Below are 24,053 nucleotides of genomic sequence, written 5' to 3'. Positions count from 1 at the left end.
TATATATATATGTGTGTATGTGTATATATATATATATATATCCTGCATTTAAACATTCATCTTCTTTCCCATTGACCAGAATGTAAAGGGAAATCTCTTGGAAAAATGAATAATGAAAATATTAGCCTAGTGAGGATTGTGACCAGCACTGCTAAAGAAATCAGACTTTGCTCAAGTAAGAAATACCATGGGTAGGGTGAACAACGATCTCCCTCTTCCCCCACCTTCAGCCCCTCCCTGCCCTGAGATATCTACCTCCTAATCCCTAGAGCCTATAAATGGTATCTTATATGGCAAAAGGGACTTTGCAGATATGATTAAATTAAGGATTCTGAGATGGGGCTATTACCCCGGATTATCTGGATGGGCCTAATGTAATCACAAGGGTCCTTATAAGAGGGAGGCAAAGGGTCAGAGTCAAAGGGAGAAGGTGCAAAGACAGAAGCGGAGGTCTAAGATGAGAGGGTGCTACTCTGATGGCTTAGAACCTAGGAGAAGGGACCACAGGCTAGGGAATGCCAGCAGCCTCTAACAAGTCGGTAAAGGCAAGGAAACAGATTCTCCCCCAGAGCCTCCAGAAGGAATGCAGCCCTGCTGACACTAGACTGCTAGACTTCTGACTTCCAGAACTCTCAGATAATGAATCTGTGCTGCCTTCAGTCACTAAGTTTGTGGTGATTTGTTACAGCAACAATAGGAAACGAATGCAGACAAATGCATGTACACAAACGTTTATAGCAGCACTATTCATGATAGCTAAATGGTGGGGAAAACCCAATGTACTTTAGCAAATGAATAGAGAAACAAAACGTGGTATATCCATAGAATGGAATATTATGCAGCCATACAAAGGAATGAAGTATTGATAACCTGCTACAACCTGGGTGAACCTTGAAAACATTATGTTCAATTTAAAAAGCCAGACACAAAAGGTAACATATTTTATGATTCCGTTTATAAGAAATATCCCAAATAGGTAAATCAATAGAGATAGAAAGCAGAATGGTGTTTGCAAGAGTCTTGGGGAGGGGGACAATAGTCATGACTGCACAACGGGTATAGGGTTTTCTTGAGATAGATGAAAAGGCTTTGGAACCAGATAGAAGTGGTGGTTGTACTTTGGGAGGCCAAGGTGGGCAGATAACAAGGTCAGGAGATCGAGACCAACCTGGCTAACATGGTGAAACCCCGTCTCTACTAAAAATACAAAAAATTAGCTGGGTGTGGGTACGCGCCTGTAGTCCCAGCTACTAGGGAGGCTGAGGCAGGAGAATCGCTTGAACCTGGGAGGCAGAGGTTGCAGTGAGCCGAGATCGTGCCACCGCACTCCAGCCTGGGCGACAGAGCGAGACTCCTTCTCAAAAAAAAAAAAAAAAAAAGAAGTGGTGGTTGTACAACATTGTGGATGTACTGAATGCCACTGAATTGGACAGTTCAAAATGGTTAATTTTATGTCATGCGAATCTCACCTTAATACAAAAATTAAAAGATGGGGAAAGACTCTTGAATTCTGCAAGGCTACCTAAGGTAGTGGCTGAGTATATAATTGGGAACTCAATAAATATTTATGAAATTAAAAGGTATAAAATATCTGTGTCCTACAAATTTTTTTAAATTAGTCAAGATCATTCTAGTCTAAGTCTGCTGAATAAGGCAAGTTATCGAACTCAGTAAAGCTATCTTAGTTTTGAAAATAATAATGTGTGGTTATAAAGTTAGAGACTCACATTTCCGTCTGCCTAGCAAACTTGAACCTGTTCTTCAAACATCCCAGCCCAAATATCATCACCCTTGGAGCCTCCCCTACATCACCAAGTGGCCCTTCCCTCCTGGACCTTCTAACTTGTTTGGTTCATAGATATCTAAGCACTTCCAGTTCTATGTCTCATCTGTCTCCTCACAACAGCGTTGGCGTCTCAAGGGTAAGAAATAGTTCTAATCTATTGACATACACTGAGCAGGAAGCGCCAAGTTGGCAAAGGAAAGCACTAATAATCAACCTAACGTTTTAGTTTGTCTTGTAAAGTAGCTCCAAAGACATTTCTAAAAGAGGAATTCCAAACTTGTTTGAGTAATATCAGTATCTTAAAATGAATATATACCTGCTCAATGTGATAGCTGAAAGAAACTCTCCTTGGTTGTTTAAATTCTAATGTCTTTGCTAAAACCCTTCCCTGTCTTTCTTTAATTGACACGCTTCACATCATGCCCCCTGGCGTACATAGCACACGCAGGCAGAAGCTCTTAAGAGCAACATTTTCCAGAGATAAACATGTGTTAATTTGGTCTCTATAAGGATAAACAACAGGTCTTTGTTATTAAGGAAGACATGATTTACTATTTGTGTAATCAAGCTGCCACCTTAATACTGCCAGGTTTTTCTTAAGACATGGGAACATCCTCTGATAACAATGCAGTTTTGTGCAAAAATTTTTTTTTTTTTTTTTTTGGAGACGGAGTCTCGCTCTGCTGCCCCGGCTGGAGTGCAGTGGCGCAATCTCGGCTCACTGTAAGCTCCACCTTCCGGGTTCACGCCATTCTCCTGCCTCAGCCTCCGGAGTACCTGGGACTAAAGGCGCCCACCACCACGCCCGGCTAATTTTTTGTATTTTCTGTAGAGACGGGGTTTCACCGTGTTAGCCAGGATGGTCTTAATCTCCTGACCTCGTGATCCACCCGTCTCGGCCTCCCAAAGTGCTGGGATTACGGGCGCGAGCCACCGTGCCCGGCCGGTTTTGTGCTAAATTTTAAACCAATTTGGGCCACTAAAGGTTTGGCAGGGGTGAGGGACAGTCGGTGTAATTACGTGCCTTCATTCTGTTATCACACAAAACAAGGTAAAATTCTTGTTCTTGAAACTTGAAACAGCACAAAACTTAAAAGCATTCAAGCAAATTGAAATAAAAAATAGCGTTCACCTGAAACTGCACCAAACTGATCAAAGAAGGTTTTACAAAGCTATGCTTGCAAATCTCCCAAATTTTGTAACCCAGTCACATTTAGATGGCCAGTCACTGGAAAGAAACTCACCTTACCTAAAAGAGCTCTTCAGTTGTCCCTGCCCCACCACTCTGCTTTACCTTTCTTCATGCTTCTTATCACTTCCTGGCATTTTATCATACATTTACGTGTTGATCTGGTCACTGTCTGTTGGCCTCAATAGAATGTAAGCTCCATGAGAGCAGGGACTCCATGTGTCTCATCACTGCCCCATTCACTGCACCCGGCAGGGTGCCTGACCCAGTAGGCACTCAATTCATATTTGCTAAATATGTCTTTCGATTAAGTTATATTCTAAAATTATGACAAAGAAAATAAGAACTAATAAGCTTCACCCAGTCATTTTTAGCAATTGCAAAGTTCACACAGTCACTGGTGATATTACATCTATTGGAGACACATTGCACAAAGGGAAATGGAAATCAATATGCAGCAATGACCTATTCAATATTATATATTGAATATTATTATATATTGAATATTATTATATTTATTATCCTTTTTGATGTTGTGAGAAGTAGTTTATTTTCACAGTATGTGGCATAAGTTATAAATAATATTTGTTTATAAAGATTACTTAAGTCATAAATAACTAATAAATTTATAACTTAATATTTATTTTTTGAATAAACTGTATAGGTAGTGATATAGTTTAAATTCTGAATCACCAAGTAAAAATTTGATATATCTCACAATAAATAAGAATTCTGGCACAGAAACTATTTAATTCTATTGTATGTATACATGACTGTATTTTAAACACCATATTCTATTTTAAACACCATATTCCTTGACTATACTTTTTTTTTGAGATGAAGTCTCATTCAGTCTCTACACTCCATGTTGGAGTGGTGCAATCTTGGCTCACTGCAACCTCCATCTCCCGGGTTCAAGCAATTCTCCTGCCTCAGCCTCCCCAGCAGCTGGGATTACAGGCATGCACCACCACGCTCAGCTAATTTTTGTATTTTCAGTAGATACAGGTTTTCACCATGATGACCAGGCTGGTCTCGAACTCCTGACCTCACATGATCTGCCCGCCTCGGCCTCCCAAAGTTCTGGGATTACAGGTGTGAGGCACCGTTCCCAGCCTCCTTGACTATACTTTATCAGCTCTTTGCTGTGGTCTCCATCTCTGATTTCTGGCACTGTACTCAGCTTGCAGGCATAAGGACAAATGCAACTTTACCATTCCTGGCCAAGCCTTTACACACTCAGCCTCTCTAACAACACCTCACCTGATCCAGGGCAACCCTGGGGTCCCAGCTTTAGGCCTGGAGCTCCTCAAGGGCAGTTTGAACACACATCCCCACCCAAACAGACACAGGGTGAAATTTAGCCATGTGAAAAAAGCTGCATACCATGAAAATAAACTGCTTCCCACAACATTAAAAAAGAGTGGTGATATAATCCCAAATTGCTGATTTTGGCCTCAAGTCTGTCCTCAACTTAGGAAGGTGGAAGAAAATCTAGTTGAAATGTCCATGTTGTGGTGATATTGTGTGAATATGAATTAGTAATTATGACTGTGTCTTGGTCATAAGAATTAACAAGATTTTGGCCAGGCACGGTGGCTCACGCCTGTAATCCTAGCACTTTAGGAGGCCAAGGCGGGTGGATCACCTGAGGTCAGGAGTTTGAGACCAGCCTGGCCAACAGGGGGAAACCCCGTCTCTACTAAAAATACAAAAATTAGTTGGGTGTGGTGGCGGGCACCTGTAATCCCAGCTACTCGGGAAGCTGAGGCAGGAGAATTGCTTCAACCCAGGGGGCAGAGGTTGTAGTGAGCCGAGATTGGGTCACTGCACTCCAGCCTGGGCAAAAGAGCAACACTGTCTAAAAAACAACAACAAAAAAATTAACAAGATTTCAGAGCTAGTTCTAATTAACAAAGAAACAAGTTCAATAATAGCTTACATTGGGGCGGGGTGGGGAGTGGGTGGGAAGGCAGGGGCTTCATATCACTCACCCCAAGTTACTCTGGGGTAGGGACCCATGTCATTAGCAACTGATTATGGGGGTGCTCTGAGTGAACCCAGAATATTGCGCATCATACATGGTCAGACAATATAATATGTGCCGCTCTCCAGTTAACTGATTAAAACATAATTTATTGGCTTTTAAAGCAGGACACAATGACTGTACAAACAAAACCAAAAATAGAAAAATCTAGAGTAAAATATAAAAATTCCCCTTTTATTCTTCCTTTTATTCTTCAGGGATTGAGCATTGCTCTATGCACACACAAAATGTTTTTATAAAAATAAAACCAACTTTGTATGCTGTACTCCCATGAACTGATTTTCAACAATAGCTCAGAATTATTTCTCTCTCATTTAGGTATTATTATTATTATTACTATTATTATTATTTCAAGTCAGAGTCTCACTCTGTCGCCCATGCTGGAGTGCGGTGGCATGATCTTGGCTCACTGCAACCTTCTCCTTCTGAGCTCAAGTGATTCTCCTGCCTCAGCCTCCCGGGTAGCTGAGACTACAGGCATGCACCACCATGCCTGGCTAATTTTTGTATATTTAGTAGCGACGGGGTTTCACCATGTTGGCCAGGCTGGTCTTGAACTCCTGACTTCAAGTGATCTGCTCACATGGGCCTTCATTTGGGTATTATGATGACAGTTTTTTCTCCCTCCATATATTAAGAGCAAGGGACAATTTAAATATACTAATACATTTTAGGAGTTTGAAAATAATTTCTTTTTCTAGGGAAGGTAATTTGGCTTTTTTCCTATAATAATATTTAATTTATTAATTTAGTTTAAAATACATATACTAAATCATGTCTAAAAATATGCTATTTTTAAAAATTGCTTTTTTCCACTCTCACATTTCATGAAAACATTTTATTCAAACTCTTCACTGGCATATTTGACATCAGTGTTAGGGAAGGTAATCTGAAAGGTTCAAAGCAAATGGATAAACAATGTCATTAGACTGAGCCTTCTTTAGGTGAAGGCTGGCTTCTTTCTACTCCTCAACTTAGGGCCAAGTTTCACAGGTCTTATGCCTTTGATATAATCAAATCTTCTTTGAGAACATTTTTTTAAAGTATATGGTACATCTTCCTTCATGAGATAACCAAATTCAATACACTTGTTACTGTAATTATTACATGTTCTATCTTCTCCTGCAAGGAATCCCTACAAAATATATATTTTTAAATTCTAAATTTGGTTTAATGTCAGTCAAACACACACACAAAAAAATCAAGGTTCACAAGGACTTTTCTGGGTTGATAAGGATTTTTACTAACCTCATTAAGCTGCATTTTGCATCGTTTGCATTTGGCTACATTTCTCTAAACTGTCCTTTTCTCCTTAAATATTTTTAAAATCTATGTAATGAGATGGTCTATATACATCATTGTGCTCTATAGAACATTCTGTAGCTTGGTAACAATGGCAGAAGCAGTGAGTCAGCCAGCATGCATTAAACACTTACTGTGTGCCACATCTTGGGTAGGACTAAGGAAACCAACGGTAAGGTAACATTGCCCTTGAGCAGTTTCCTGGCCAGTGGGGAGACCAGATATAGGCGAGGAGAACAGCACATTGCCAAGCAAAGCAGCAGGAAGACACAGTACTTGGGATGAGAGGAAGAGTCTGGGGAGCTGGGACCCACGACTACATGACCAGAGGTGGTGACAGTGCTGGTGACACAGGGGTCTTGTGTGACGTTTTGGGCTTGAATTTTATCCTCAGGTTTGGGCAGGATCTCTGGAGGTTTCTAAATTGGATGATGAGGAAACATTAAAAGATGTAACCTAGCTGTCCACCTCCATTATGTCAAGAACCAGGAAATCAACTGAACTGCAACTCAGCCCGAATAAATGTAAAAAATTCACAAACTCCAGCCCACACAAGTGAATCATACACTACTCAGGGCCTCAGTGGGGTCTGTGTACTATCATTTTGAACAAAAGGATAACACTCTTGATTATTTGGTTTCCCAGACACACAAAAAGAAGAAAACAGCAGATTAGAAGGAGGGAGATGGGAGCTGCCAGAAGCAAGTGCACAATGTGAGAGGTGAGCAAAATGTGAGAGGTGAGCAAGGCAGGAACTCAGGGAGCCAGAGCAGGGGGACCTAGGGCCAAGTGGTCACCTTGGGAGGTAGCTGAGAGGAAGAAATGAGCTAATGTTCACACAGATTTACAGTCCATGTAGGTGCGAAATGAATCTATGTTACATAATACTTACTGCTCAAGCCAAAAACAATCAACCCTAAACTACAGATGAGGAAAGTGAGGCTCATGGATATGCCCAAGGCCCCATACCAGCAGGTAGAACAGGCTCAGCCAGGAACTGCATTCTTCTTTTCGAACTCTAATTCCATTCCTTTGCACAATCCCACACTATTCAAGGGTTGGGGTATGTTCAATTTGAGAAAGCCAGTAAATGTGATTAAGTATAAGAAAGAGTTGCAATTTAATGATTCTCATGCAAAATACAAATTAAAATAAAGTGTTAGTGCTTGACAGGTGAGCTTCCTTGTAGCTGCTGGCTTCCCAAGTCCTGTGCTACTCTACAGAGAGAGGCAGGAACTATGGGAAGGATTTGCCCTTCTGCACCGAGGAGGCCTGAGAGTGCTGGGGATCCACAGGAACTCATTCGCGCCCTCCTGAGTTTCCTTTGTTGTCAATTCACACCAAACTGAAGAAGCCAGAATGAAACCTGTGGGGGCCTCCTGATGTTTTCTGTAGACCCGTTTCATAAGCCAGGTGTCTATCTTGGTCTCTCCCTATAATCTGTCCACATTCCCTACCCAATCCTCCAATCCATTCTCTGAAACTGGATTTCCAAGCTCAGTCCCTGTGTGAAAATGCTAAGGCTTCTTTAATGATCCTGCTCTTGTTCTTTTCCTGGAGATTTGCACTGTCCCCCATCTGCTGCCCACCTGCCATATAAGTATATGCCCTGCATATGTGGGCTCCACTAATTAATGAGCCTCTATTGGAATTTCCAGCTGATTTCCAATCCTTGATCACCTGGTTGCATATCCTAGTACAGAGAGCTTCAACATAACTGATGGGGACAGTTGTGTTTTGTGACCAAAACTGTGACCAAAGCCTGTCCCCCAGTGAGACAGCCTTTGAGGCCAGGACAAATACAACCACATTTCCCTAAAAACAATATTGCATGCATCCCAAAGGGTAAACTGTGCCTGGCTTTCCCCCTGCATAAAAGTCAATGGAAATCACATTTGGCATGGCCTATGCCTTGTGGGTTGGCCGATGGCCAAGCATATACTCAAGCAGACATGGATTTTATATGTCAGGGCAACATTTTTTATGTGCAGTTAAGCTGTGCATGAGGCTGCTCTCTGAAAAAATAAATAAATAAACTTCTCTGCCTTAGTTTCATATCTATAAAAGCAGAACTGATGATTTGAAGTGTTTACATAATTCACCGGAGAACTGTGAGAAACCAGCTATATTTGTAAGCATTTTTGAAGATGACAGGAATTTGGTGAAGTATGTACAGCATTTTTTTTTAAAAAAAACTTCATTTCTTACTAGCCCTGCATTTAAAACATAATTTTGTGGGACATGATTTTGTTTTACAGTAACCCAGGTACTCAAGGGTACTTTGGGAGTTTTTGTAGCTTCAAGGTTCCATGAAAACCTTCCCTGAGACGGCTAAAGACAAAGCCCACATCTGTTAGTATATAAGAGACACCTTTGTTTATGCAGCATTAGGGCTGTGACAAAAAGACTGACATAAGCCAGGATATTTAGAAGTTAAAGCTGGAGCTTTATTCTAAGTGTATGCTGCAGAGCTCCTGGCTTTCCACAAAGTCTGGATTTTAAACAAAGTTGGCTTTAATTTTCAACTATCTGGCTTTTTTCAACTATCGTCACAGTCATACAGTTATTTAAACAAATGTCTTTGAACTTCCTTAACTTAAAAAAGTGACCCTAAGGTTAATGAATGTTGTGAAATGCTTATTGTTTGAGCAAACGAACTGGCCCCCCCACCGATTGACATGTTCTGTAAGTACCACAAGCAAGCATGATCGGCGCTGTGAAGACTATAGAATCTCGCACAGGGAACCTAAGATATTTTCACTCTTTATACCATACTGACCACTCTCAAAGTTTGGGACTGGCTATATTTCTTTTTACCCCCTTATTAAAAATGCCCCAAGTCAAGCTGCTTTAAAAATGGAGGGTTGCCAAATTTCCCTTACTAAGAAAATAAGACCCAGGATGTGAAGTGCAGAGGCATGCAGCAGGTGGTAAATTAAAGACAAGTTGGGTGTACAGTTTTAAGCAAGTCTCAGTTAATGATACAAAAGCTACTGAGTCCCTTTCCACAGTAAGTGGAGGGAGAGAAAACAGAATGCACCACCATTCCCATGCAACAGTCTCAAAGAAAGATGCTTCTTTGTGTACAGGTCAACACTGTGTACCCTTCAATAGGGTATTTCAGAGCATTTTTGTGCATGGCACAAGATCTTTAGCATTCTAATAATAATGTGCTTTCACACTGGCAATAAGCAAGTATCTTAATAGCACACAAAACAGTAGAAACCCATTTTGTCTGAGTGGCTTCATTATATGTTTCTTAGACCGATAATGGGTCTCACCAGGGGAGTACAGAGGAATCATCTGTGAAACATTTCCTAAAAGTACCCCTTTCTTCCCATGGGAGATTCTGAATTAGTAGGTCTGGAGTGGGGCTGGTATGGCTCTTGATCGATGATAGGTAGACAGAAAAATAGATGATAGGTAGGTAAGCAGGTAGGTAGATGGATGGATGGATGGATGGATGGACAGACAGGCAGGAAGATTTTAATTGCACAAGTGATTCTAACGGGCTCCTCAGTTGAAGAACTGCTGCTCATATTAAATTGCATATGGCCACAGCATTCAATTCCAGTAAGAATTAATTCAGTTTCTATATAAGTAGTAGCACACAATAAAAGAGACAGCTCAGGCTTGATTTCAGCTAGTGTATTCATTTGCCTGCTTATGGAACACACCTCCTCTGCCTGGTACTATACTCAGTATAAGGCTCAAGAAGGAGACATGGCCCTGTTCTTAAGGAGCGCGTGAAGCAGCATGATGGTACATCTGCTACGTGTTCCAATAGGGGTAGAAGAGAGTTTTCGGAGAGGAGAGGAGAGGAGAGGAGTGAGAACACTCATTCTATCCAGAGGAGTTGAGGATGGTTTGGAGCAAGTGGGGACACTTGAGCTGAGGCTAAGACAAGGAGGAGGCTTTGCAATATGGCAGTATGGGACATGCAAGTGAGGTCTGGGGAGAAATGGTGGGGGCTGGAGCAGGAGGGGCAGTTAGGGAAACATTCAACCCCCATCCCCCCCAGCCTCCCCTGCCAGTCCCTGGTGGTTCCTCCCAATACTAGATGCTTCACTTGTATAAACATTTGGGGTTTAAAACCCTCTGTCACTGACACTTTCTCAAGTGATGTTTATGACCATGTGAGGTAGTTAAGTCAAACATTATAAAAGATGGTTTTACTAAATTGCGCTGTTTCTATTAGAAGGCATGTATTAACCTTGTTGTAAAAAACACCATTTATTAACCAAAACACCAGAAAAGCAAGTTATCAAAGCATCCCTAGGCTTTAATATTTAAGGTCACTATCAATTTAAAATGATCTGAAACTCATTCTGGAGTGTGCGTGTGTGTGTGTGTGTGTGTGTGTGTGTGTGTGTGTTTGGAGCAGGAAGTACAAGGTGGAACAGGACCTATTTCTCTATCACTAAAAAGCAGGGCGCCGGTGGCAAGTCACATGGATACAGCAAATATAGCATCGATGTCTAATCGTGGCTCTGACCCAGCCTCTTGGTACAGATACAGTTAGTGATGATTAAATCATAGCAGTGCTATTTGGGGGTCTAATAATGTACCTCTTCTGTTATATAGAATTTGACAAGATATGTTTAACATGTCTTTTTAGTTAAATTTCACATGTAGTCTCTTCAGAAATAGTTTTTGCCACTGTTGTGAATCTTCACTTTTAGTATTTAATTTGCTTGTAAGATGTTGGAAGAGAAACCAACCTTCCTGATTAGGAAGTAGGTGACTAAGTCTCTCCGTAACTACCTTCTTTGATCCAGTCTACAGACTCCAGAAGGATGGATTATAGAAAGTTTGGCTTCAGTTTCCTTTGTTCCTATCCTGATACATTGCCTGGAAGCAGTATTTCATCTCTGCTCTTTTCTCAGCCATTTCCTTGGAGGTCTCATTTATCTCACAGCCTCACATCTCACCTGGAAGCAGATAATTCCCAAGCACAAAATCTCAGCTAGACTGGCCTGCTAGACTGGAGGGAGGAAGGAGGGAGAGAAAGGGGAAGAAAAAGAGAGAAAGAGAGAGGACTCTAACAGTGGTTGTCACCCTCATGGCTCATTAGAATATAGTGGGGAGCTTTTAAACAAATACCAATGTCCTGACCCCTCTCCAAAGTCCCTGACTGAATTTGTCTAGGGTGGGGCACAGAGATGGGTATTTAAAAGATTTCCAGGTGATTCTAATGAGTAGCTAGAGTTGAGAATGACCACTCTAACTCTTTGGAAGACATCAAAGATGTCTATGATGTGGCATCTGCCCTCAAGACTTTTAAATCTGGTTGGGAAGGGAAGACTCAACTGGAGAGTAATCTCAGATGAACTTCCAGTAAGTACAAAACTGGGTGTTGAATGCCATCAGCGCCATGAGAAAATTCAGGGCTTGGAGACAGTTGGGAAGACCTTGTAAGATGGGATATGTGCTGGGCCTTGACACAGGGCTGGGATTGCAGTAAATTTCCTCTCCCCTTCCCCACTGCCACCACCTCCATCAAGAGCCTTCTAAGAGGATTTCATTCTTAGGAGCTTCCACTCTTGCTTCTTTCCAGTCCATTCTTCCCAGTCTCATAAAAGCCTTCAAAGGCTCCTGAAAGCTGGTAGGCAGAGGCCAAGCCTCAAGACCCTCCCTGATTGGTCTGAGGCACCTACCGCTCATCAGGCCCCAGCCACACTGGCCTTGTTGCTCAGACATCGCAGTCAACGTCCTGTCTGGGGGCGTGTGTGTTTGCCGGCCACTCAGCTTGACACATTTTGACTCTGGCTCTCACGTGGCTGATTCCTTTTCATTCCTTAGGCCTCAGCCTGCATGCCACCTCCTCAGGAAGCTTTCTCTGACTACTGAGTCTGGAGTAGCCTCCACCCCAACCTCATTCTCTATCCAAATACCAGTTGATTAACTTAGCAGCACTAATCACAACCCCAAGCATTTTGTCTATTCATTACTAATTTTGCTTTCTCTACTAGAAGGAAGGAGCATGCTGACAGAAGTTCTGTTTCATTCTCTCATATCCGCACTAACTGGGACATTGCGTGGCACAGAGTGGGTGACCAGGAAACATCACCAGGATGTACGGATGAATTAATGACTGAATGGCAAGGAGGAGAAGGCGTTCTAGGTGGGAAGAACAGCAACAATGAAGGTACAAATGCTTTTGTGGATACAGAACAGACAGTGGAACAGACTGGTAGATGTAGAGGATACATGGAAAATAACAGAAGATAAAGGTTAATAAGTCAAATATAATCATTACTAATAACAATAAATATAAGGATTTGAACTTGACACCTGTAAAGGTATAAATGCTGTGCCGGGACTGAATGATTCAGGTCTAAGAAAGGAAATCATGATTCTAAAGTCCAGTCCTGAGGCACAACTTCAATCACTATTCCTAATTAGAAGATTAAATATTTGGAAAAAATTGGTTTATGTGAAAAAAATTCAAAATAGTTTTGGGGAGATAGCTGGATTTTGGGAATTATCTATAAAAATAATAAAAGAGCTACCTATAAAAACAATTACACAGATACTTCATACCAAATGGTAGGAAACCCTGAAACTTTGAAACCATAGCTCTGAAACCTGAAACTGAAACTTTGAAACTATGGCTTCTCCTGACATAGATATCAAAATTTAAATGAGATTATTGTTTCACTGTGTGTTTGTCAAATCCTGTAGTGGTTCACAGAGTAATACAGAGTTTGGAAAGAGTCATGTGGAATGTAACGTGTTAGCAATGCTAGTGAAAGAAAAAGGACTATTCAGGCACAGGTGTGGTCAGATGAGACAAAGGCACAGGTAGTCTGTGGTCTTCCCTCTAATCATGATCTCTCTGGAAGAAGAAGAGAGAAAAAGTAAAATTCTTTCATGTTCCAGAAAGGTGTGTCTGCATTTCATTTAAATATCATTAAAAACATATGGGGAAGGCTCTTTCCATAATTTTTGTTAATGACTCTAATATTATCACATCCTTCAAATGAAAATTTTGAATAATTTTTTTCAGTGGTAACAGATTTCATAGGTGGGCTCTATCAAAAAGCATTCTATTTTATAAATTGTCATAAATTTATGAATGTTTATGAAAGAAACACTTCACAACTATATTTTGTCTTATCCATATACTAACTTCTATCCAAGAGGGTATTCAGATGTATAATAAGATCATATGACACTGATATTTACAAATTAATTTGCTTTTTAAAAAATTGCTCCAACTTAATTAAATGTCATTAAATGTTTGTTGACTTAATTCAACAAACATTTACTATACACTTACTACAGCCCAAGCACTGTGCTCAATGCTATGGAAAACACAAAGACCAAGAATCCCCACTCTTAAAGCAGTAAGACAACATGAAAAATGATGAGTTGAATTTTTCTATTGTTACAAAAGGCTGGATTCAAGTTTATAAATTACCGGCTTATTTATTGGGTGAGCTCTTAGCCTCAGCTACTTATGTGTAACTTGGGGGAGATAATATTTACTTACAGGGTGAATGCAAGTATTAATGATGTAACATGTGTAAAATACCTAACTTGATGCCTAGGACATAATGGACACTCAAAAAAGTAAGGTTCCTTCCTTTTAAGACATTTGACATTTAGCTAAATATGATTTGCCTTTGTTATATATGTTCTTGGTACCTGATTTACAAAAATAGAACTTTGAAGTTGACTTTTTACATATAACATCTTACATCATCTATTTTTAATATTTCATGTGAATTGTTACATTTGGATAGATAAAATCTGTGCATGACCCCCAATCTCATAGGTGTCATTGAATTCCACTCCTTTCCAAAGCAGGTTCGAGGCCTAGCTCCCTTTCCTTCTTTACTTCATCTGATGGTGATGTTTATGAGCAGTGAAAGGTTAGAGGCAAGGAAAGAGAAGAGAAATCCTGGACATAGATGACACAGATATTTAATTTCTAAACAATCAAGCACTGATACTTATGGAAGTATCATGAAATGTACATATTCATGTACATGTGCAATGGAATTTCATGTACATGAAATGTACATACTTATGGAAGTATCAATGCTTGATTGTTTAGAAATTAAATATCCATGTTAAAAGTTACTTACCAAAAGTAACTTCTTGGTAACTTTGCTAGTTACCAAAAATGGCTTCCTATATTTGGAAACAGGAAGTTGAGAAGAACTCCGGAGAGGAAGAATAAGGTAAAAATGGAAAGTGAAGCTGCGAATGAAGGGATCTTAACAGTGCATTCCAAATTGGAGTTATCTACCTTGTAACTAGGTATCCCCTGGAGAAACTGAGGTTAATATGATTGGGAAATGCTGCATTCTATATTCCATCTTAGGAATTCACAACAAATATTAGCACCCACAGGAAATTATATGCCAATTCTATCAGCATCTTTCTTTTTTGGGATGGAGTCTCACTCTGTCACCCAGGCTGGAGTGCAATGGCGTGGTCTCGGCTCACTGCAACCTCTGCCTCCCGGGTTCAAGCGATTCTCCTGCCTCAGGCATCCAAGTAGCTGGGACTACACGCATGTGCCACCACACCTGGCTAATTTTTGTATTTTTAGTAGAGATGGGGGTTTCACTATGTTGGTCAGGCTGGTCTCGAACTCCTGACCTTGTGATCTGCCCGCCTTGGCCTCCCCAAGTGCTGAGATCACAGATGTGAGCCACCACGCCCGGCCTCAGCATGTTTCTTAACATGCTAAGAAACCTGTTGAATGCTGTTAAACTCAACAATTCTTAAAATTGCCTGAATGCTAAATTCTTTGTGTGTAGAGGTGGGGTGGGGAGTTTATTTAATAACCTGTGGAATTAATATGGAATGGTGTATAATTTAGAAAATGTTGATTACTGATTCCTCTCTCTATCACCAAAATGCATTTTTGCTTGTGCTTTATATCTTTTCTAACAGTTGTTCTCGACAGAAGCCATTTGACAAGCATTTCTATTTCACCTTGGTGATACAGAAAAATCACAATTCATTCTGCCTTTGGAAAGATGAGTGGTTGCAAAGAAAGAGACACTCAGAACAAATTCCAGTGATCCTGAAACAAAAGTAAAAACTCCATTTCAGAAACAAAGACTTTGTCCTGCTTCTGCACACTCTTGGGCCATGACTGTCAGTTTACTCTCAGGAGGTCACAGTCACTACACTATTAGAGGAAAACTAGGAAGAAAATTTAGTCCCACTTTCACAGTACTTTTATGTTTATATATGAACTTATTTTTCCTTTTGGCATTTTTATTTTAAATCAATTATTTTGGTAATACTAGCATTTTGAAAACAGATGCTCCAAAAAACAAATTATTTATCAAATTTTAAGTTTTTGCTTAGAAAAATATCTTTACACGGGCCGGGCGAGGTGGCTCACGCCTGTAATCCCAGCACTTCGGAAGGCCGAGGCGGGTGGATCACGAGGTCAGGAGACTGAGACCATCCTGGCTAACACGGTGAAACCCCGTCTCTACTAAAAATATAAAAATTAGCCAGGCATGGTGGCAGGCGCCTGTAGTCCCAGCTACTCGGGAGGCTGAGGCAGGAGAATGGTGTGAACTCGGGAGGCGGAGCTTGCAGTGAGCCGAGATTGCGCCACTGCATTCCTGGGCGACAGAGCAAGACTCCGTCTCAAAAAAAAGAAAAAGAAAAATATATTTACATGAATCCTGGATGCTTCTAAGAATATTTATTTTGTGAAACATAAAATGCTAAAATAGCACAATGGGTTTCACAATAAATTCAAAGGAAAATACTGTAATTTGCTTGGTAGTTAATAAAATGTTAAATAATAATCTTTACAACATAAGGGGCATTTCAGAGGATAAGAATGAGTTTCTTTTTTAATTTAAAAGAAAATCCGTTCCAATTTTTTATCAAGTTTTTTAGAAGAGCTAGCAACATTACATTCCCCTACATCAAGGCTGACAATCCCCTAATTAAAGAATCCACACATAGTTATATATATTAACAATACACATGCAAATGCATGTGTACATATTATGTATGTGTGTGTGTATATATAACATTAATAAATTTCTAAAAAGTATCATGTTAACAAAATATAGATAGTAAGACCAAGAGATCATGAAAGTGGAGAATTAGAGGAAACAAAATTTTAATTGCATAAAATAGAGTTTGCAAACATAGTCATATATTCTAGAAAGCAACCTCTTTCAAAACATATGCATTCTTATTGGATCTCTGCCCCATTAGGTAACCCTTCTCCTGAGTCACCATCTTTAGCTGTTCAGGAACTTTGGCATGACAACCTGGGCTGCTAAGGTTTTGAACCAGCTTGAAATGAAATGTCTTCGTGCTTACATTTTCTTATGTAACAGCCTGGCCTTTACCCTAATTATTTCAATGCTTAGGAGCATGTTCCGCTTTGCCTGGTCTTATTTCCACCTATAAAAAAAGATGAAGCATTTGAAAGTTTCCTTTCTCTATACCATCCCATAGGATCTCCCACAGACTGGAGGGAGAGGGGGCAGGAATCCTTTTTAATCCTTTAAGTGGATTAAAAAGTCATCAGTGAACCAACTACTATGGCTAGTGGGCAACACACAAGGTATTTCAAACCCAACAATGTCAAAATGGAACTCACTGTCTTTCTCTTAAAACTCATTTTGTGTTCAGTAGTGCAGGACGATTGTCTTAAATTCTCTAACTAGAAACCTCCAGGGTCTCCTTTGACTGCTGCAGTTCTCCCTGCCTCCATATCCACTCGTCGTGCTCTGCTGATGCATATCCAATGCATCCCCCAACCCCACACCCATTGCACCACCCACATTAATTTCCAACTCTACTTTCTGAGACAGCCACTTGACTAGTCTCTTTGCTCAGAATTGCTCACTTTCCCATACTGTCATCCACACCACTTTCAGAGCTATGCTCCTGGAGCATGTATTTATTTATTCATAAAGCAACCTGCTTCAATCTTTTGATGGCTCTCTAAAACGCCAACATGCATTGTATGTTGCCATATGCCAGCCATTGTACCAAAAGCTTTACAGGAGTTATCTTATTTTCTCTTCATAGCAATCCTATGAGATGGGTACCATTATTGTCACCCCTTACCAATGAGAAAATTAAATGTATAGAGTTTCTATTACTTGTTCACAGTCACTGGGATGACAGGTGGCAGAGCCAACGTTCACCTAAAATTATCTGATGTTCTCGACTACTCCACTCCAAACCCTTCCTCAGTCTGGCTCCAAATAACTCTCGAGTCTGTTTTGCAGGGAGCTGGCAGACTGTGACCTTCTCAAACTCAATGAATGCACATCAATGGTCAAAAGCCTTTGAACTCCTGAGCTAGAATGCACGGTGAAGGCTCAGGGGCTCTCAGCAGCTGCCACCTCCCCTCCAAATGAGTGTGGCTCTTTCAACCCACACATGGTAACTGAAATATCTTGATATCAAGTAGGGAAAACCCAACACAATAAATTCTGCAGAATTTTTTTTGTTTGTTTTACAGTACTCTGCACTGTAGAATATGGGATTACATTTCAAAAATTGTGTTTCAGATAAAAATCACACACCAATCAACTTTGCCTCTGAATGTCTTATCACAATTCATTCATGAGAACCACTTGATGGAGGTAAGGAGGATAGTGGTACTGGCAAAACGCTGATGGTGCTTGTAGTCACAGGTGTGCCATTCTAAAGCACCATCTATTCGACTTGTTATATAACTTCTAAGAAGAAATAGCTATTTGAAAAAAAAAGAAGAAAATTTTAGATATTGCTAAAATTGCCCTGACATATTCCACACACACAGTTTGATAAATATTTTATTGTTATTCCAGGAAAAGCTTTTAAAGGAATACAGAAGCCAGCAATTATGGGGAAGGGATGTCTCCTTCTCCGAGATAGTAGGAATGTCAGCTCTTTGCTGCTAAGGAGAGAAAGGACAGATTCACAATGCCATGATAGCTGAAATGTACACACACCCACCAAAAGGGCCGGAGTGCCAAGCAGCTCATCTTTCTTTACTTGTTAACAACAGAAACCATGCACAGATATCCTGATGCGGCGTTCTATGTGACTTGAATAAATGAGGGACATTCAACTTGTGTGGACCCATTGCTGTGCTTCTGCCTGTCAATTATCCAAACTCCCACACAGAAAGCCTTGCTGGAAGAAGGCCTGGCTCCTTGAAACTAATGATCCAGTTGTCAGTACCAGTGCCCAGCTCTAAACTACTAGCTCTGAAATCCAGGGCCTCAACCCATTTCTGATTAGAAAAATTTAGGCAAATACTCAACATCATTATCTTCTTTAAATTAAATTGGAGAAACTGTAGTGCTCCAAGTTATTTCAGATTTTTCAGATTTTTTTTTTTTTGCCACCTACCAGTTCTATCTTAAATGCTTCCCTTACAGTCAATACAATGTATTGCAATGTGTGTATGTAATGGATGTTTACATTTTCCTCCTGTAAGAGAGGCTGCTTACCTCATCAAAAAATTACCATGAAAAGTGATCACTGACAGCCAATTATAAGCCATTATAAGAAACACGCTATTTCTGAAACATTCAAATTATGTGATTTAAAACCTGTTATTCTATTCAAAGGTATGTATGGCTATATTTGAGATTACACCTAAAATTTGAAATGATATAGAAATTGCTACTCTACAAGCCACTCTCCACAGTGTTTAAATAATCTTAAACTCATCAAGAGCAGAGGTATTTTATTAATTGCATTTAATAACATAACTAAAGATTGTGAAAACATCCCCCAAAGCTCTAGTTACCCAAAAAAGAAAAATAACCCTTAGCATTTTTAAGCCTACATAAAGTCTGCCACAGGAGTTTCTTTCCTTTTTTTAAATGGCCTTTAAATAAATATATGAGTCAGTTTAAAAAGGCATTTACTTGAATTAAAGTGATCATTCTGCCAGAATGTCAGTATAATAAATTGTGGGTGGCAGAAGTTTTAAATGAGGCTAAATTAGAGATTCTAAGTTTATTTATTTAATTTTTACTCACTCTACTGCTGTAATTAGAGAAGCTTTTGGTTGATCTTCAAATTGTGCCTTGTCATGGAATACCATACCTACCTGCTTTTATGACAAGCCCTATAGTACATTTTTTTAATGACCAGAATGGGGGTATAATCCATATACATGCATCCAGCTTCCCTCCTGTTACTACTACTCACACATCCTTACACTTGTTTCATTTCTTCCACCACCCTAACATTTTCATCTCCAATATTATACTGTTCCACTTTATTTCAATATCTTCAATGGCAATGACCAAATAATGTTAGTCACAGAGTTTTGTTCCTGGTAAGCTATTTCATAAAAGAACTTAATACACGCTGACTTTAAAATCTCTGCTAGCCTATGCTACCTGCGCTGAGGACTGAACTAGCTCAATTTCATAAACAAATATGTTTCACCACCAATGGGTGGTCTTGTAGTGTAGAATGTGTTTTAAATGATGTAACCTCTTAGAAGAGCTGACCGTGTCTCAAGGCATGGGAAGCATCACCTTCAAGCTGATACCAGCTGCGTAACTGAACTAATGAGCTTCAGGAGACAGATAATCCATAACACAGCTGGGAGAATTCTGCTTGAGTGCCGACAACACTGAAATGGGGCATGATCTCACAGTATATCTCCTCTAAAAGTTCAATACAGCAAAGTAAAAAGAAAAAAGTTCCACCTGATAATTTTATGCTAATTATTTAATTGACATTAACATACTTCAACCGTCTGTCTAGTTATCAAGTAAAGATATTAAAAATAAATACATTTTTAAAGGTTCACAATTGACCACTAATGTCTCTATTCCGAAATTAAAATATCAGAAGCTATCGAAACATTTTCGACATTGCATCCTAACGTGAAGATGAAAGCATCAGACCAAAGAGCTCTTATGCTGTTACACCGTGCATATTGTAATATTTATACAGAATTTTTGCTCAGCTCATTAACTTAATTCCATCTACCTTGTGCCGTCCCTTAGTAATAGTTTTTTCACTAACTGTATGCATTTTCCACCCACCGCTCCGAGCACAAAAGAATCAAACACCACACTTGCTTCAGCCTAAATAAAATAGCAGTAGTCTTCACAAAAGGTGAATTTGGAATACAATCTGCATGCCCAGTTCCTAAACTTCAAAGTAAACACTAATTGTCTTGTGGACAATGCATCGGGGTTCACATATTACACGCGTCTCAGTTTTGAACATTTAAGTGCAAAACGAGAGCAACAAATAGGCAAACCTTCTGCAGCAAAGGATGCGGGCTGCAAAGGAAGCCAGCAGCTATGAAGAATTCATGCTTGATTTACCCACCGGCGTTGTCCATGTCTCAGGAGTGGCGAGGCGAGTTCTGTAGCCTGGCAGCTGGGAAGCCCTGGCTCTTCTGACTAACGAAGCACCCTGTCCTTCTGCTGATTATCAGCCCTTGCTGGCACACTGAGCATACTTCATGCACTGTCTGCAGGAGACACCGCCAGGAAATTTATATCTCCAAGGATGACAAACAGCCATTAGCTCCATTACAGGCTGATTAAGAGAGACTGAGCCTATCAAGTGGGTACTTGAATCCCCTGGGGTTTCCACCTCTGCTCTAAGCTAAGGAGGGGGAAAAAATCACTGCAATGTTGAATGTGTTGCACATTTCAGGAAAAAAAAGCACACATGCTATGCAAAACACAGAGCTTTCCAAAAGATGCCAGGGCAAACAGGAGCAGGAAGAGGCACTGATCATGAAAAGGTAAAAAGGAATATTTAAAAATACAATACATTATCCTTTCCTTGGGGTTAGTCTAAATATGGTTCAGCCTTTATCATTGACATCACTGAATGACTGGGCAACTTTTCAATTTAAAATTTTAAAGCATTTTGGTTGTTGTTAGGGGAGGAGGCAGGGAGTAGCAGATAAAACATTGAAAAATAAAGACTATCTTTAATATCTCTGTTCCAAATAAATATTAGGAAGTTGAGTATTGCCATTCCATTTTAGTTATGTTCATCATGACTAGTTCTTCTATTTCTGAGCAGAATTTCTGCTCACCTATCCTAACAGAGAAATTCAAAGTATTTTCACCAAATGTCACTAATAATACAAGAAAGAACTGTCAAAACAGGTTAGGGGATTCTACAGTCGGTTATAATCCGTGGCTAAAGAAATGTGAAGACCAGGAAAGACTGACTAACACAGGAAGGCCCTACTTCACTTCTTTCCTTTAATTTGGCTGTGTAAAGATGACTCTCAAAGACACCAAAAACTGCTTACGCCGTCAGGACACAAGGGTAAGCACAGTGCTGGAGAAATCAGGTGCCAGGCCTTGTGACTGTCATGACATTAGATGCTGGGGACAGCGCAACTGTTTTCTCAAATATAGTACAAAGATTTACAATGACCTCATAGGACCTACGATGAAATGAATCCACAGTATAGTTAGGCTCTCCAGGTCTTTCATACAGACAGAGTTTTAAAAAACAGTTCATAGGGTTATATCCCCAGAGTTGCTACATTTGAAAGGCAATTTGTTTATTAAGCATTTCTTTATGCCATTGGAATTCCTAGTGACACACCGGTCTCAAATTATTTATAGTCTAGTTTCCCATTGTAACAGCTTCTAGGTTTAAGTATTTTTGTTTTTAATGTAACTTCAGGATTTCCTATAGATATGAGGTTCTTTTATTGTTTAAACAAAACACTTTATTTACGTCAGTGATAGTTCAGAAATGTTTTCCTCAAATAATAGCTGAATTTCTCAGTGATTTTTAACCTGAGATTTTTAACCCTGTTATTTCAATTCTGTCACACAATTTTAAAGGTATATCACTCTACGAATTTAAAAAAATCATCTTTATATATTTTTTTAAAATTTGCTTGGATCCCGTAAGACTGAAATCACTGTGGTTTCTATACCTCATCTACTTGCCCTGATTAAGACCTGCCAACTATCCAGAGTGAGTGTTATAAGCTCAAAATCTAGGACAAACTAACTATTTTTAAGAAAAAAAAGAGGAGATAACAGGGAAATAAAGGTAACAGAGAGAGAAGATACATCATCAAAGCTGAGGTGTGGGTAAGGAGTAGCTAAGAAGTCTCATCTATTGGCAGGACCTATTGCCTAATATGAATATATTTATATTAGCTTTGTCCACAGTTCAAAATGTGACTCTCAGTTATTTTTATTAATACTGTTAGTCCTTAAATGACAAATGGATTATGTTCCAAAAGTTCATTTTATTGGTCGTTCAAAACACACTTTTTTTTTCATAAATACTGACTGGCTTCCAAGGACAGCCCATTAAGCACTCCCTAACTCACAATGTGATTTATATAAAATCTAATCTTTACTCACAAGTCTAAAATCCAGAAAGTTTTAAAAATATTGTTGTTTTTTGTAAGTTTCGCTCCAAAATGCATTTAGTGTCATAACTTGAAGTGATGTGATGCTATTAAAAATCCTTACTTATTCCACTTAGAGCAAATAATCATGTTTGCTACAGAAATGTTTAATATTATAGGTTCTAAGAATCTTCCCAGATCCTGCTAGGAGTGATTCATAATAAGTAGCATATGTTTTCTATTACCTTTCTAAAATAAAATTCTGAATTCTGAAACACAACTGACTCCAAGGGTTTCAGTTGAAGGACTGTGGTCCTTCAGTCCATTTTTGCAATTTAAAATGGTAGATGACAAGTATTTGTGGTGATGGATGTGTTAATTAGCTGGATTTAATCATCCCACATTGTACACATATGTCATAATATCACATCATACCCCATAAATATATACAGTTATAATTCGTCAATTTACAATAAAATAAAAATAAAATAAAATGGCAGAAAATAATTCTTAATACTATTTTGTCACAGGATTCCCCTAGGTATTTAGGAACTTATCATCTCCCTGCCTTGCTTGTAAATACTCAAACATCTCCACTAAGAGATAAACAAGAAATGGGCAACATGGAAAAATGTCTAGAAATCAGAAAATTAATGTTGAGTGTCCATTATAAATTAAGCCCTGTTCAAAAACTGCATTCATTGCCGAGGACATAACTGCTTCCCATTTCTCTGTATTGGTAACTGGCTCCACCACTGCCCCTCCTCTGTCCCTCCCCAGCATCAGAGGAAGGGCAATGCAACCGTGAAAAAGCACAGTAAGTGGACCATTTTCCTCAAGCTCCAGGGAGAATCCACTCCCTCCCTTGATTTAATTCACACCCACAATTAATATGCTGTAGCTGGGGAATGCCTGGTTATAAAATGTTCACCAGGCCCTTTCCAATGGCCCCAGAGATGCTGTGAGCATGGTAGAGGCAACGATAAGCCTAATGTTCTCCATTATGTTTCTAAATATGGGGTTTGTTCCCATTTTTATTAACCTTCCCATGAGTATATACTCAGCTTGCCTAGAGTTTGACAAACTTGTTTGAGGCTGGGGTAATTTGGAGCACCTGCATCCAAGTACCCTCAGTGTGATCCCACCTTCGAAAGAAGGACTCAACCCCTCACTGTCTGGGTTTTTTAAGAGAATGTTTGCCTGGGGTTGGTTGTATGATGTTTGGGATGCCGGGCCTGTCTGGCTGAGGTGGCAACAGCAAGGTTGCTGTGGGGCCCTGAGTCTTCAAATGCATCACCAGGCACATCTTTCTATGAAAAAAAAAACAAAACAAAAACCCTATTAGCAACTGTCTCTCTCAGTTTTAACAAAGAAGATAATGTCTTGGCTTCCTATAAAAGTTCTGCTTACT

The 24,053-nt window shown here is 39.6% G+C and overlaps 1 protein-coding gene and 1 long non-coding RNA gene across 11 annotated transcripts in view; one reads left to right on the top strand and one right to left on the bottom strand.

Annotated features, from left to right (window-relative positions):
* The window catches only part of LOC129060092 (uncharacterized), an 85,756-nt gene extending 67,361 nt beyond the window's left edge, over positions 1 to 18,395 (top strand). For 4 of the 7 annotated variants that reach the window (XR_008526505.2, XR_008526508.2, XR_008526509.2 and 1 more), the window contains 5 exons: positions 1,744 to 1,922; positions 6,970 to 7,045; positions 12,297 to 12,472; positions 17,798 to 17,921; positions 18,129 to 18,395. This is a non-coding gene — a long non-coding RNA (uncharacterized LOC129060092). Of the gene's footprint in view, positions 1 to 1,743; positions 1,923 to 6,969; positions 7,046 to 12,296; positions 12,615 to 17,797; positions 17,922 to 18,128 lie in introns of those variants that run through there. The other 3 variants (XR_008526511.2, XR_008526507.2, XR_010140364.1) reach the window with 3 other exon arrangements.
* The window catches only part of PHACTR2 (phosphatase and actin regulator 2), a 298,625-nt gene that overhangs the window by 206,847 nt on the left and 67,725 nt on the right, over positions 1 to 24,053 (bottom strand). The gene's annotated exons all lie outside the window — the stretch shown is intronic.

Source organism: Pongo abelii, chromosome 5 (genome assembly GCF_028885655.2).
Source record: "Pongo abelii isolate AG06213 chromosome 5, NHGRI_mPonAbe1-v2.0_pri, whole genome shotgun sequence".
NCBI lineage: Eukaryota > Metazoa > Chordata > Mammalia > Primates > Hominidae > Pongo > Pongo abelii.
Note: the sequence above shows the minus strand (reverse complement) of the source record. Positions and strands in the feature narration are given on the sequence as shown.